Source organism: Callospermophilus lateralis, chromosome 4 (genome assembly GCF_048772815.1).
Source record: "Callospermophilus lateralis isolate mCalLat2 chromosome 4, mCalLat2.hap1, whole genome shotgun sequence".
Lineage (NCBI taxonomy): Eukaryota > Metazoa > Chordata > Mammalia > Rodentia > Sciuridae > Callospermophilus > Callospermophilus lateralis.
This window is the reverse complement of record NC_135308.1, coordinates 124,080,253-124,096,587: the sequence shown is the minus strand read 5'-3', so window position 1 is coordinate 124,096,587 and position 16,335 is coordinate 124,080,253. Positions and strand designations below refer to the sequence as shown.

General features: G+C 33.0%; 1 non-coding gene across 1 annotated transcript; it reads left to right on the top strand.

Moving 5' to 3' along the window:
- Positions 1 to 15,475: 15,475 nt before the first annotated feature.
- On the top strand, positions 15,476 to 15,689 carry LOC143398770 (small nucleolar RNA U3). The gene has a single exon (XR_013091356.1). It is a non-coding gene; the product is annotated as a small nucleolar RNA U3 (small nucleolar RNA).
- The last annotated feature ends 646 nt before the right edge of the window (positions 15,690 to 16,335 follow it).

Sequence of the window (16,335 nt, the reverse complement as noted above, 5' to 3'; positions counted from 1 at the left end):
CCTCGGACAACTCTTAATTTTAACCCTATCATTCCTATGTCTGTCTGTCAGAATGAGGTATATTTTCACTTTGGCCAATGTTCAGATGCAGACCTATGTGATGAGTGCCTCCTTCAGGCCGGCACAACACAATCCATGTTTACTACAAATTCCCCTTGATTTCTGATCGAAGTATTTCAGAGCAAGTTTATTTAACATCAATAAAAATAAACCCTGTGTACTTCAGAGGAATGGTCATTTGGGCAGAAAAGGCAGAGGTACAATGGAACAGACAGCTATAGGTTTGCTGTCAGAGAAACCAGGATTTCTATGTGATCTGCAGCTAGTTACTTAATCATGGAATAAAGTTCACTCAACCAGAAAATAGAGGTAATATCTGTCTCACAGAGAGAGTGTGCAGATTGCATGACATTCGGACAACACAGCTGTGTATATTCAACATTGCTCTTTAGCATATTCTTCATTTACTCGGGAATGATGGTGATCCAATAACCAACTGAAAATATAAAGTTTGCATGAAATGTTTTTGTCATCCAACCAAAATTTTTTGAAACTTTGAAAACTCAGGGCTGTTTTATAGCCAGCAATCCGAAGGGGCATTGTCCCCTGCAGATCTCCTCTATTCTTTTTGGGTGTGGGTAGAATGGCACTGGGGATTGACTCAGAGGCACTCGACTACTGGGCCACATCACCTGCCCTATTTTGTATTTTATTTAGAGACAGGATCTCACTGAGTTTCTTAGCAACTTGCTTTTTTGCTAAGGCTGGCTTTGAACTCATAATTCTCCTGCCTCATCCTTCTGAGTCATGATTACAGGCATGCACCATCGCCAGGCTGATCTCTATTCTTTATTTTTTAAATATTTTTTTTAGGGTTTTTTTTTAGGTGAATACAATATTTTTTATTTTATTTTTATGTGGTGCTGAGAACTGAACCCAGTGCCTCATGCATGCTAGGCAAGCACTCTACCACTGAGCCACAATCCCAGCCCTGATCTCTATTCTTAAACAAAGGTTTATATAATAGTTAGTATTCAAACAAATCACTGCATATCCAAGTGTATGAATAAATGAAAAAAAAGAATGCAAGTTAGTATTAAGAATTGAAAAAAAAGAATGCAAGTTAGTATTAAGAATTGCTATTAACACCCCACTTTAAATAGGATAAATTCTTTATGAAGAATCATTCTAGTTCAAAAATCTTCATTTTACTAGCTAATATGAATAGAATAAAAAGAAACAAGTGTAACAAGTGTTTTAACCTGCCTCCAACATAAACAAAGCCATAGCCTAACATTTACTATAGATTCATATTTCATTCTCTTGTTTTATTGGTTCTGTTTAGTTAGACATGACAATAGTATTCATTTTGATATAATTATACAAGTATGGGATATATCTTATTCTAATTTTCAAATTGAAAATAAGAGTCGCAATTAGGAAAATCAAATCTGATCTATAAAAACCTCAAAGCATTAAAAGAACAGCTATGTTTATACACAAAGTTCAAGTGGAAGTTAAAATGGTCCACCATGTGTGGACTTGCATAGAAAACTATAGCACACTTTCAAGTTCATAGAAGTGCTAGATACTTTTTTCCTAAATGAATGATTATACTTGTCAATGTCATTCATACATAATAAAATGACACTATGAAGAAAATTCTACAGGAAAATACTATCCTTCAATGCCACATCTCAAAAATACTACCAGAGACTACCAGCTGTCTTGCACTTGAGGAGTTCCCAGAGTTTCTTGGGATGATTTTTCTCTTCAGTTCTTCTGCCACCACCCCCACACCTCAGAATATTGCAGTGCACCCAGCCTTTCACTGAAATCTGAAATATGATGAATGGCAATTCATCACAGTCTTGCTCTAAGGCTAGCAGTCCTTTAAATTTCAATACATTGAATGAGCCACACTCAAGCAAACATGTTAACATTTTAACTAATTTCTCCATATCCTATTCTATGGCAAATTTTTCTTCCTTCTGCAGCTTCTCCATGGATATAACCAATTGTGATTTTTAATTTCTGCAAAGGGGTTGCACATTCTTCATTTTAGATCATTTAGATTTCTTGTCCTCAGCTTTTAGAAATATGCAAAAAAAACTGTAGTGTAGCTTGTGCAGATTTTCCTCTGTTAGGATACCATTGATGGTTTCTTAAAACTTTCTATCTACATTCTAACTAGAAATTGAAACTTTATCTTCATTTTAAAGCTTATATTCAGTGAAAGTCAAATTCAAGTCTATGAAATATTGTTTTTCAGAATTTAACAGAATAGTGTTTTTCAGAATTTAACAAATGTGCATGCCTTCAGAACATAGCTGAAGGCATGTACATTTGGCTCCTTAGAAATATTCTTTATATCGGGCTGGGGCTGTAGCTCATTGGTAGAGCAATCACCCTGTCTTCTAGATGTTTATCAATTATTTGAAATGATAAATTAAATTACTATTGTTTTACCTTCCTTGAAAGTAAGTCTCTTTTTTCCCTTTTGCCTGCTTATAAGGTTTTGTCTTTTTCTTTGATATTTGTCACTTTTATTATGATGTGCCTAGATGTAATTTTGCTTTTATCTTTTCTTTTTCTTTCTTACATACTGCACACTATCTGTGTCTTCTATAATCTGTGAGCTCATGTCTTTCAATAATTTTAGGCAGTTTTCAGACCAGTCTTATCTTTATATAGTTTTCCTTTAGTTATTTTAATAACTGCTTACTATATTCTCAAATTTAAAACTTCCATTTGATAGATTTTTTAGATTCATTCTTTCCAGTGATATTTACCATTTTCTTACTTCACTGTCTTTTGGAGTACATTAACTATAGCTATTCTAAAGTTTTGTCTAATAATGTTCTTATCACAATTAACTTAGAATTTTGTGTTATTGATTCCTTTTGTTTGTTTTGCTTTTTGTCCTGTGTCCATGTATTACTGTCTCCCTGCAGTGCTCATCATCTGTATTTAAATAAAAATTTAGTCTTCTTAAAATGTTATCTCCTCCAGGAAAATGTGTCCCCTGAACCATCCCAGAGTAAGGACCATTTTTTAATTCTATCTAGCAGTAAATTAGTTAAATCTTAAGATTTTTGAGATTTTTGAGAAATCATCTGCTTTGTGTTTGTCCACTATTTGTTTTAGGGCTTTCACCATCTATTTTTTATCCTCCCACATGAATGGTATAAGAATGTTCTTGGCTTAATTGAAGAATTAGGCTTGTAACAGAGGATATGCAACATGCCATGAAACAGTGCAGTGCTGGGTAGATGAATATTATCATCTGATTCAGGTTTCTTGATATGCATCAGTTAAAATACAATTCTTAATTTTGGGTCAACATTGTTTCACTTTATATAAGATACCAATTTCTAGTACTTTTTTTTTTTTTAAAAAAAGCCTACTTTTATTTAGTTAGAATCAGTTACCAGTAAGTTCAATAAGGGAATGTAGAACTTCCAATAACATATCTAAAGGCATGTACATTTGGCTTCTTAGAAATATTCTTTATAAGTAAACAGAAAGGAAAAGCACAAATATTAATGTATTGTATTTTTATCTCACTATACCCATGCCATTTTTAAGAAAAAGTCATTGTCCATTTAGTGCATTAAAAATATCTATTATTAGAAGCCAATAGAAATGTCAAATCTCATTTCCAGGCTTGCTAGTTATTTTTAACATTTCTAGAAGGCTCAGTAAGATCCAGAGTGTAATAGTGAAGATGTTTTCAGTATTTATCTGAAATACAGATGAATCAGATTTTAAAATGTATTTTTATGTAATTAGTTTAAATTAATGTATTTGAAAAAATAGTTACTTTAATATAATTTTAATCTTTTTCCTAAGATTCCATTTTGTTTAGATGCCACATTTTCTTTATCCATCATTTGTTCATGGGAACCTGGGCTGGTTCCATGACTTGGCTATTGTGAATTGCACTGCTATAAGCATTAATCTGCATGTATCATTGTACTTTGTTGAGTTTAGTTATTTTGTATAAATGCCAAAAAGTGAAATTGCTGGATTCCATGGTTGTTCCATTCCTAGTCTTTGGAGGAATATCCTTGGTGTTTTCCAAAGTGGTTGTACTAATTTAAGTCCCATTAACAATATATGAATGTATAGTTTTTCCTTCATCCTCATCAGAATTTATTATTATTTAATTTTTGATGATTGCCATTCTAATTGGACTGAATGAATCCAGGAGAACATCATGCTAAGTGAAATACTTCAGGCTCAGAAAGTCAGAAGTCAAATGTTTTCTTTCAGATGTTGAAGCCAGAGAGAAAAAAGAATTTTTTAAAAAGAGGATCCCACAAAAATAGAAGGGAGATCAGAGGGAAGTAATAAATGAGGAAAGAGGAGAGATGGGAACAATTTATTCTATGCATATGTATGATTATACCATAGTGAATTTTGCCTTTATGTATATTTATAAAGCACCAGTTTAAAAAGTAAATAAAAAAAGACCAAAAGAATAGAGGAAGGAGAGCAGGGCGGGAGAGGAGGGAAGGGATTGTGGAAGTACTGGGAATGGAAATGGGGCAAATTATATTATATGTATATATGTACAAGTCAAAATGAAACCACTATTATGTATAATTATAATGATCTAATAAAAACATTAAATGGGTAATGTGAATATGTTGTACTAATATTTAGAAATTTAAAGAAACTTTTGCTTTTGGCAGTATGATTCATAGTATGTTATGCTGACAGGGAACATTAGAGATTAAGTAAATTTGACATAGCACTTTACATTAGTTATTCTGCATAAAAGTGCTGAGTTAGAAAGAATTGTATGTAGAATTGGTTCACTTTTATTTTTACAAATTTTGTGATTGCTGGGTCATAAGTCACAATTTATGTTTAACTCCAAATTTTCTCATTTAGTTAGAAAAATAGAAAACTTCTTCTTTAATAGAATTCAGATGTGAATTTTCTTTTTCACATTGCTATAGAAAACCAAGGAGAAACAATTAAGCATTGTCTTTACAAGTTAGTCTACTCATAGTGGTTTTCAATAGATACCATAACTATGTTCTCTGACACATGACAAAATATACATGTAAATTATTTGTAAGATTTTACATTGAAACATTCTATTATTATGTATTGAAATGATAAAACTTAGTAACCAGTTTGACATTGTCACCAAACTTAGCTTTAAAGAAATTTGCAGACAGAGTTATAAGACTTCATCCTTAGAATAATAACAATTGTAACACAAAATAGCAGGGTATTTGTCCAAGATCACACAGTACCTAAATGGCAGATCTATGAAGGGTATTCTCTTCTTAAAACACTGTGATTTTTCCCTCAAATGTATTGTTTCTCTCAGCAAGGACACTTTATCAACAAAGAATATTTATATCAGTTCTTCATATTGGTATGTTCCAAAAAAGCACTTTATCCCCATCCTTGAAGAGCTTACACTCAATTGGAAGATGGCATATAAATTTGAAGTGAGTTAAAATTATCAGTGTACATTAATATGGTAAAAATTGATGATGTAAGAATTGGAAAATTACGTGAGGTCAATAAAGTACCTTGTGAAGGCAAATTTAAAATCAGTTTATAAAGATGATAAAGATGGATAAGTAGAAGTATTAAGGATGAAATCCTTGGTTAAAAGCACAAGAGAAGGAATGGGTGTTACCTGTCCTCTTGCATTTATTTCTTCTTTATTCCCTGTAATAATATAATCCTTGGGTTTTAGTTACAATATACTAATCCAGAAACATATATTTCCTAGGCTTTCTTCAGTGTAACTGCATCCATATGCTCACTTTGTGTCATTTGGGTCAGTGGTATATGAAAAGAAATTATGTGATCAAATTCTGGATCATCTCCACAATGGGTTTTCTTTCTTTTTTTTTTCTTTTTGGTACTGGGAATTAAACTCAGAGGTGCTTTGCTACTGAACCACATCCCCAGGCCTCTTTATTTATTTATTTTTGAGGGTCTCACTAAGTTGCCTAGGGCTCAATAAATTGCTGAGGTTAACCTCAAATTTGCAATCCTTCTTCCTCAGTCTCCTGAGTCACTGGGATTACAGGCCTGTACCACCAAGTCTGGTGAACCATGGATGATCTTATTAACCACTTTCTGGTGGATGTGGATACAAGACAGTGTTGATGACAAAATCTCTAACTATTTTCAGGGAATAAATAAGAGAAAGAAGTTTACCACCCCTGAACAAATCACTTATGTACTCTTGGTAAAGCCCCATGCTATTCAAGGCACTGAAGATGGGTCTTCTGACTTAGCAGCACAGTCTGAATAATTACTAAAAGGAGTTAGTGCTTCAAAGTGGGGTTTTGTAGCAATAGAAGTTCAAGTCATGTTACATTGTCCTGGTGTTTGGGCCACAGGCAGAGAAAGGTGCATGCCATATGGTGATGTGCTTATTACTGGAGTTGTCCTGTAGAAAAACCATTTGGTGAACAGTAACCAGTGATAATTGAGAGCCATACCAAATGCCTTTGAACTTGTAGCTGGAGGGGAAAAGTCTACAAAAAACAAAGAATTCTGTTACTTGCTACTTTTAGCAAAATCCTATAAGGAAGAGATAAGCCCAGTCAAGAATCTGCCAGTGTTCAAGCAGAGGTGGAAGAGAGGTTCTCTGTGCCTGTGGCCTGTAATCTAAATTACTGAAAATCAGGAGACTGAGAGATGGAAAAGTCAATACTTTTGTATCCTAAAACAGCAGGAGATAAGATTGTCACTCAGAGCCTTTCTTGGTCAGATGCAGTCAGGCCAGATTCAAAAAATAAGATTTCAGTCACTCTCTTTCCTTTTGACCCTGTTGTTCCATTTGGTAACTACTCCTGAATTGAGAGAGACACAGGAAATTTAAAGGTGCCCAAAGTAATTAATTAATTCTCTCACTGAAAACCAGGGAAATAAAATGATGGAGGAATGGGATATAAATAATGGAGGAATGGGATGTCTTATGAGAAGGGATGGCCTGCAGAGACCCTGGTGATCTTAAGGCTGATTTTCTAAATTGGTTTTTTAAACCATTTTCATTGACTTTCAGTAATTATAGATATTTATTGGGTCCAAAGTGCTGTTTTGATATATGCCCAACCAGGATAATAAGCATAACTATCACATCAATACATTTATCATTTTTTTGTGACAAGAATATTCAAAATCCTCTCTTCTAACTATTGTGAAATATAGTTTATTATTGTTAACTATAGTCACCCTATGGTGTAATAGAACACCAAACATAGCTGAATTTTGACTGAAAACCTATAAGTAGAAAGCAATGTCAGAGAACACAAACGGCTTTCTTTTGGTTTTTGATTCTAAAAATCATATCTTGTTGTCTATGCCTCATGTTGTCACAGCTGCTCTGGAAACCATCCTCATCCTTCCACCTGAAGCACTGTTGACCTGCCATGAGACTCACCACCTATTACCTAAAGTGTCAGATCTCTCCTACTAGGCTGCCAATCATTCAAATTACAAAGTTGATTGTTAGGCACATTAAAACTTGGAAAAAACTTTCCCTTTTATTACAAAAAAAGTTAATATCAAATAAGAGAAACACATCTTATTTTTTTTTTTTTTTTTGGTATGACAATTAGCACCATGTCAATGACAAGCAGGTACTAAGCAAATTTGATCATGAGATTGAAAATAAAGATAATGGTTATTTTAAAATATCTGTTTTTCACATAGGTTTATGATTATTAATCTAGAGATTGTCAAATAACAGTAGGACTAGATTGACTTTCGGCAGTTTATAAAACAAAGTTACATTCCCTTCTGTCTTATATATTTTTCAGAAACAAATCTACTACATAAAATACAAAAACTTTGACAAAACAATTAACAATTCTGAAACTTGATAAGGATGTATTCAGAGAAAGAGTGGAACAAAGAGAGAGGGAGGGAGGGAGGGAGGGAGGGACAAGGGAAGACAGAGAATGAGTTTGTATAGCCCTTCCTTATTAAAAAGAATAATCTAGTCATCAAATTAATGTCAAGAGATGTAACATAATTTCAAACAAGTCTTTTCAAAAGTCTTAACTTCTTTTGTTAAGCTTAAATAATGATATTAATCAGTAAGGCCTCAGTTATTGTTCAGTTATAAACCTCTTTGGTAGATGCAGACTTAGCAATAAATCCAAATATTTTATACCAGAAAAGAGTTAAGTTACAAAAGAACATGGATATGAAACATGTCTTTGAAGAATTGATATTAAACATAGGAAATACAGAAATAATCTTTGCTGTTAGCACTCTATAAATCTTTAATGATCATTTTTGTCTGAGCTAATTTTTAATTGCAGTAACACGCCCCAGTGCAGTATGTGTATTAACCTACAGAGTTAACTCACTTATTAAACCAAATATTACTTGAAGTTAAAATTTAACTTTTTATAAGCAAGTCTATATTATAATTAAATATTAAAATGTCATTCAGGTCACTGCCTTGGTACAAATAACATGAGGCTATATTATAAATTTAATGGATCCACCAAAATAATGACCGACCATATATCTTAGATCAAGTTTGCATTCTTGATTTTGTTTTAATTGCCCTGCTCATCCCACAGATTATATTCTAAACATTAATACATTGCTAATACATCTTCCATCTTAGCCAAACTATTTAACAGGTTATAAAGAATTAGCTGAAATTTATACCCAAATGGCCACATAATTTGAATATGTGTTTATATCAATCTCATATACTATCAACTGTCCTGATAAATTTCATCTAGAGAATGGCACCTTCCAACTCTTTTGAAGGTTTTTTTTTTTTTTGAGATAATGTAATGATATGAATATCATTACAAGCCATGAACACACAAAGAATCCACAAGGGTACCTCTTCAAGAAAGGCTAGCATCCTTTGCTTACTTTATAAGGACATAGAAAATGCAGTCTTCTTATAAACAAACATGATCAACCATCACCAGTGGGCAATATTTGTTTCTATGGAAACTAGACTATGTTAATGATTTTCTTTTTTCTTGGAAATACAGCAGGAGGAATAGTCCTGGTACACCAATTAACACCAAAGGAGGGGGCAAGTGGGAAAGGAGGAAGCTAAATTTAAGTTAAATAAATTAATTGATAAAGGCTAAATAAAAATAAATATGTAACTTTTTGAAAAAATATAGATTTTTTCTTGAAGAAAAGAAAAAGAAATCAGGCTGGTCAGAACTTAAAGTTGAGTGGTAGTGTAATCCAGTGTATATGTCAGGGGACTGGCCACAGTGGATGATACTCCCACCACACTAAGTGGGCTGCCTACTTTGACTCATCTTTGAGAGAGAAGTTGAGGGAAGTGAAACTTGATTTTATGATTAGCAGCTATTTTTACTTAGATCTGTCAACACTCATTTTTTAATTAAATTGATATTACTTAATGGGGAGATCAAATTTAAAATAATTAGAGATTTTTTTTTTTTTTTGATGTTTGAAATGAACTCAACATGTTTTTAAACAGTACAGGCACCTGACAGAGTGAAAAAGAGTTCTTGACAATTTCTTTTAACTCTACGAATTAAGATTTTTATGTTAAAAAATCAAATCACACCTTTAAGGTGCAAAGTAAATTTTTACCTATTAAATTTAAAATAGTGAAATTGATCAAATTACATTTTTATTTATACATGAATACACCAAAATTAATTCCACCATTATGTATAAATAATATCTACCAATAAAAAAAAAATGATTGTCACATAGGAAATTTGGCTTAGACAAATTTGTGTTTGAGAATGGTTTTGAAGTTATTTTCCCCAACTATCTTGCCTTAGTAGGAACCTCTCTGCTTACTGACAGCAGTACTCTCATTAATAGAGTTTGCTTGGCCGTGGCATGAAATTATTAACCATAATGATATTCCCTGCCCAAAGTATGGGTGAAATAGCTTCTATACAGTTCTCATGACCTATTTCTTAGATCTCCTAGGGGCATGTGTTCTATCTAATGTGATTGAACAGAGACTTCATAGATTTGAAAACTTACCCAGTGCAAGTTTGATATGGAAGATACTGAAAGCAGAGAAGATGGTTGCTTATAACACATATCATTGTGGTCTCTGAATTCTCCTTTGTTTTTACTGCATCAAAATCCCTGTAATTCTCACCATTGAGCCATGATCTTTCTATACCATCATTAGTTTCCCAGTGTTGTCAGCCAGTGATATTTATTCATCACATGGTGACATTCAAACATTAAAATATTTGAGCAGTATTTAAAATGTAACTGAACTTATTTCCAAAATAACCTGGAGCTCTGATGTTATTTGTTTAATATAAGAACCAATTTCAGCCTCAACCAGCTCCAATTCCAAATTAATTTAATATTTAATTTAAATTAATATTTATTTCACCTTACTAAAGTATCTTATGCCAAGATACTGGACTTCAACATTAACTTTTTTTTTCTATAAACAATATAGTTGTGACACTAAAGCAATAATAAAGGATGATGCTATTAGAAGGATGATCACAATTTTTTTTATTTTTGTATTTTAAACCATACAATTGTGTGTGAAAATAACACCTGGGCCAGAGTGAATCAGCTCCACCAAAAACCAGGCCCAATCTTCTCATAATGCAGATATCAACTGTATATTTTAAACAAATATTCCTCATTTGTGGATTCCTGAATGATAAGTTTGGGGAAATGTTTGGTAACATAAAATATTCTGCAAATTTTGGTTTTCCATGCATGAAATTGATGTGTGGTTCCTTACACAGTGCCATTTAAAATAAGTATTGAAAATAATGTATAAATTCACATTTATTCAAACACAATTTAATCTAAAAATTTAAGGAGAAAGAATGAAAAAGTAGATCATGGTAAAGAATTAATTATCATTTATTAGTTTGTGGTAAATTATGTGGGAACTTGAAACAGAATTGTAAAAAAAAATTACAAAGTTGGGGAAAATAATTTTGAAACCATTTTCAAACACAAGTGACTGAAAATATTTATGTTGAAAAATAAACATATCTTGTATTTATTAGGACGCAATTTACTATGGAATCTTGTTAAAAAAAATCTCATCTGATTTTGTATTTTCTGATTGAAAGTGAAAGTGGTTTAACATCTACATAAATATTAGCAAATGTGGCATTGCTCTTCCATTAGGATTAGCTGTCAGCCATCAGCTGAATTACTAGAAATGTCAAAGCCCTACTCTAAGCAAGTCCCAAAGATGATATCAGAAGTTACTATCAGGTTCTATGCAGGTATGTAGAGCCAGAAAACTTTACACAAAGGCAAAACCTAGATTGGGGGTGAAGCACATAAAAGGGTTACATTAAGTTTTTAGTGAATTTATTATGACCTAACTTGTTTCATTTAATGAAGTGTTCTAAGGTTTTTACTCTCACTTATCTAAGCCTGGCTATTTAAGAAAGAAAAACCTAAGGTGACTTTGGATGTCTTTGAAATTCAGGAAGAATTTCTAAGAAAAAATGTTATTTCTATTAATGTCTTTTCAATTTGAAATTCAGTATCTGCTTAAAATATTCAGCATGTGACTGAAAAAGGAAATATCATTCAAGTATATTAAGCTTTGTGTATGCATATAGATGTAAAACTGTCATATCAATTTATATGTCTACATGTATAATAACAAACATATCAAGTACCTGTATATATGTTAGCATAGATTTTCCATGGCTAATTTTTATTTAACAAATATTTGTGGAGTACTTAGAATTTTTAAAATATTCTGATAGGAGCAGAAAGGAAACCAAAGGTGAATAAAACAAACAAACAAACAAAAAAACTACATGTTTGGTTTTCTAGTAGAGAAGACTGGCACATACTTAAGAAGTGAGATGACATTTAAGGCAGTGGGGAGAAAAGGAAGAACAGTATATAAAATGATAAGACTAGAACCCAAGTTGCAAGGAATGTTCCTAAAATTCTAACTCAGCAGATCTGTTGCAGTTCAGGAATTCCATTAGGTCTGGTAAAGATAAAATGGAAAGCTTTTGCCTAAATCTTAATTAGAGAGACCATTACTCAGACAGAAGGGAATGCAATATCATCAGTCATGTGGCTAGACAAAGGATAAAGGTCTTTTTTTTTTTTTTTTTGGTACTAGGGATTGAACTAAGGGGCATTCAACCATTGAGCCACATCCCCAGCCGTATTTTGTATTTAGTTTAGAGACGGTCTCACTGAGTTGCTTAGTGCCTCACTTCTGCTGAGGCTGGCTTTGAATCAGGACCACCAGGTCCTCCTGCCTCAGTCTCACAAGCACAGGGATTACAGGCATAGGGATCACCACTATGCCCAGCAGGATCAATGTTTTTGAAGGGACATTTTTCTAGTATCTTTCAATTGCTAAGATTTGTACAATCTTTGACACAAAAAGACACAACTAGGAACTGCCTCTCACCTCACCAAACAGAAAAAAAAAAATGACATATTTTTCCTCCTGAGAATACATAGAAGGACTTCTTAATACAATAAAATTAGGAACTACCTAGACTTTCCAAGAAAGGAAAGCAATATTTAAAAAAAATATATTTACTAAATTTTAAAAAGCTGTTTACTATGTGTTAAATTGTACAAGAATATTTTGAGCTTCTCAGCATGATTTAGAGATAGAGGCCTTTAAAAAAATTTTTAAACAGAAGTATTACCAATAGATTTTTTTCATTGTTGCTGGATATCAGCACATATACATACATATAAATCACATACAGATGTGGTTATCGTCTCATACACAATATTTCACAAGGTGCAACTCTTCTCAAACTCAGTTGGATCCATAAAGAGGTAAGCTCAAACTCAAACCATAGCTGCACAGAACACTTATATTACTAATCATGGTTGCTATCTCATGCCTCTAACACAAGTATGTGGAGGATATGAGAACCCTCTCTAAATTCAGACCCAATTCCCACTGTGGTGAGCTGACTATTTAAAGCTAAGCACTTAGGAAGAAAGTAGCCTTAAGTAAGCACTATGTCACATCTCTTGTTTAGATTGTTAGAATTTCCAGGAACTGAATAAAATCTGATTGAAGTTGTGACTCACCTTTTCTATTCTCCTAAACCAAACAAATAAAGATCTCTCTTGAGAGTTTTTCCTTCAATTTTGAACTTTTTTTGTCTCCAAAGATTTGCTTTCCTCTTGGTGGTTACTAAAAACGCCTCAGTCTTTGAGTTGCTTCATTGAAGTGTAGAATATAAAACAGCAACTTTAAGCCACATCATGGATGACTGCAATATTAGTTATTTCCTCAAATGGTAATAGGCAAAGTATTTTCTTGTTTGTTTTTTTGATGCATGTTTCTATAGTCCTAGAGTCTTTCTTTGGCAAACTCACTTTTTCGTACAAACAATGCTTTGGTTTTTATTCTACTACAGATTTGACTTTCCTTGAATATCATCGATTCCTTCCTACATGCTGAAAAAATATATATTTATCTGGCATAGTTATAAAACAGTGTCAAAAGAAAATGTCTTGTGCAGTTGATAAGTTGTCACTTAATAGTTATTTATGTACTTCCAATGCCTATCTAAACACGTTTAATTTAGTAAAATGGCTGACCTTTAAGTTCCTATGGCAGAAAAGCATTAACATGCAGATTCAACACTAAATTATCAATGGAATTGGCAGTACATTTTCTCCCCTTTATTATTTTGAGCTTTATTAAGACACTCAATGTCATTGATTGGTAAAGTAGGATATCTCTGATCTAACCATCAAAGCAAGATGTTTGCTATTACTATTAAAAATGTTCTTCTACAGCTTTCTAAAGTGATACATTCAGCAAAAAATATCAGTAGCTCCTGAACATGGCTAACACTTTTTATTTCATATAATTTTCCTCAATCAAAGTATTCTTGTTTTTTATAGGACAGAAAGGATACGATTCAAGGGAATGTGAGCAGCCGGTAGAGACAGACAAAAGTCAGCATCAGTTCCTTCCAAAATCAATGGGAACTCAACTGGCTCCTTACATTTAATCCAATTTCCTTTGTGCCTTTTCCCCTCTAGGTAGGTGTCTTTAATAATGCATTTAAAACAGGACAACATCTTTATCAAATAATTGCTACTAATTGGAAGGTCCTTGGTATACATAGTTTTTCAATTCTCCCCTTCAATAATTTCTTCATTTCAAGTTGGTCATTTAGGTAACCCCATTAGCAGCATAGCTGAGAATTCACAGTTAGGAGTCTTGTTCAGCCAAATTAATTAAGTATCATTTTCCTTCTGGGAGGAAATTAGCTGTTTAGATAAATATATTAATTGAGTGTTTGTTTCTGTTTATTGTAATCATACTCAGGATCCCTTGGCACTGTTATACCTTATTCCAAAAAAGCTCTTTTAAATATTTCAGGTTTTTCCATCAGTTTTTGAAAACACTTATAATTTTCTCATGTACAAAAAAATCATTCCCAATACATTTCTCCAAATTTGCTAAAGAATTACCTGCTTTCTATCACTTCCTGTTTGCAAGTAATTTTGGGTGACTACTGGAATCAAGGTGGTTCTCTATGAAAGCCATTTGTTTAAAGCAGAAGTTGGTTTAATATCTTCATTCCTTAAAGTCTGATGAAGAGAATTACTGAGAGGACTGCACAATGTTGGCCACAAGAGAGGCCATGTCACAGGCATTTCTCCACAGATGAAGGTTGCACAAACATGAATATGGCATGTCCCTTTCCCACAATAGAAATAAACCACAAATAACCCAAAATAGATGTGCAAAGTGCATTAAGGGGGGTGGGAAATGTTTCACAAGAGCACTGCAAACATAAATCTGGACAGGTATATGAGAGGGAGAATGTGGTAACTGTACTAAAAATATAACAAAGTGTGAGAAATTTAATGACATATGGAAGAAATGGCAAAAATCTACTTTGACTAAAATGCCTGCCCTGGGCAGCTTCTAAAACCAATAAAGATGAAGACTGCATTTGATCCCAGACCCTTGAAAACTTTCAGTTGAAAACTAGATATTTGAGTTTTAGCATGCAATGGGAGTCTTAGAAGGTGTGTGAGTTCCCATCAATGATTTGGGAGACCATCTAAATAACATTCTAATTTGGTTTGGACAAAACCGAGAGAGAATTTCCCAAATGGCCATATTTTCTTCACTTACATCCTTTATTCATTGTGTCATCAAAACATTAAAAAAATAAAAAAAATTAAGGTCTGAGGTTGTAGCTCAGTGTTGTAGTGCTTGCTTAGCATGTGTGAGGCTCTGAGTTCAATCCTCAGCACCACATAACAATAAATAAACAAAATAAAGATATTAAAAAGAACACTATTTTTAAAAATATTTAATAGAGGACTATACTGTATTATTATGGAGTCAGTTGCCTTATCTGATATATCTTCTTTAGCTCCATGGAATGAATCAAAAATTATATTATTACTTGCAATCCATGATGATCCATGATAAATAAGACATGATATTATTATTTGCTATTAAGAAGACAGTGTCAGAAAGTGCCTAAATAATACTATACTTTCAGGGATCATTTTTATAGTATGTTACTAGAGATGTTTCTCTGATTGGGTAGATTACTGGAAACTGCAAGGAGAAGTTGAGTGTTCTCTCCTGAGCATGAAGCTGGTTCTAGGTGTTGGGTTACTGCAACTGCCTTTTGCCATTGATGATCCTTCTTAATTCTCTTCAGAGATTAAGAGGGAGAGAACACAGTCTGAGTGGTTTCCGATATTAAAAAAAAAAAAAAAAAGGAAATTCCTAAATAACTGCAGAGTGGGTTTCAAAAGAAGTTGAAGATCAGGGAAAGATTCACAAAATGTTAGTCTAAGCATTTAGACCCAATTAAGTGATGTTTTTATTAGAATTATTTCACAGTTCATCTTACGGAGAAATAAACCCAATATATAAAGAAACCATTTTATTTAAGGGATGCTAGATTAATCTGGTACCCCAAAGTACCTGCCAAAATCCTTCAAAAATTCCTATTTTAAGTGAGTCCCATGGGATTATTTCATTGTACTTCAGCTGCAATATAGTTATCTATTTGAACATAGTTTTTGATGAACAATGAAAGCAATGAAAGGAGTGGCTCACCAATGTGTTCCTTTTCCAATATCTTGGTTTATTAGCTTTATCAGATCAGACAAGAAGAAATTCGAATTTTGATGACATTAAGATGCCAAATCATAATGTGGACCAGTGAGCCAGAATCAGAAAAATGATACAGCGAGTGAGCCTGAAAGAACACTGAAAAGCATCAAGGTAGCAGAATACTAATCAGAGACCAGGTGTATGAAACCTAGGGGCAAATGTCATTCATGGAAGACGAAAGAAGGAGGTGCTGGAGATAAAACTCAACATCTCACAGT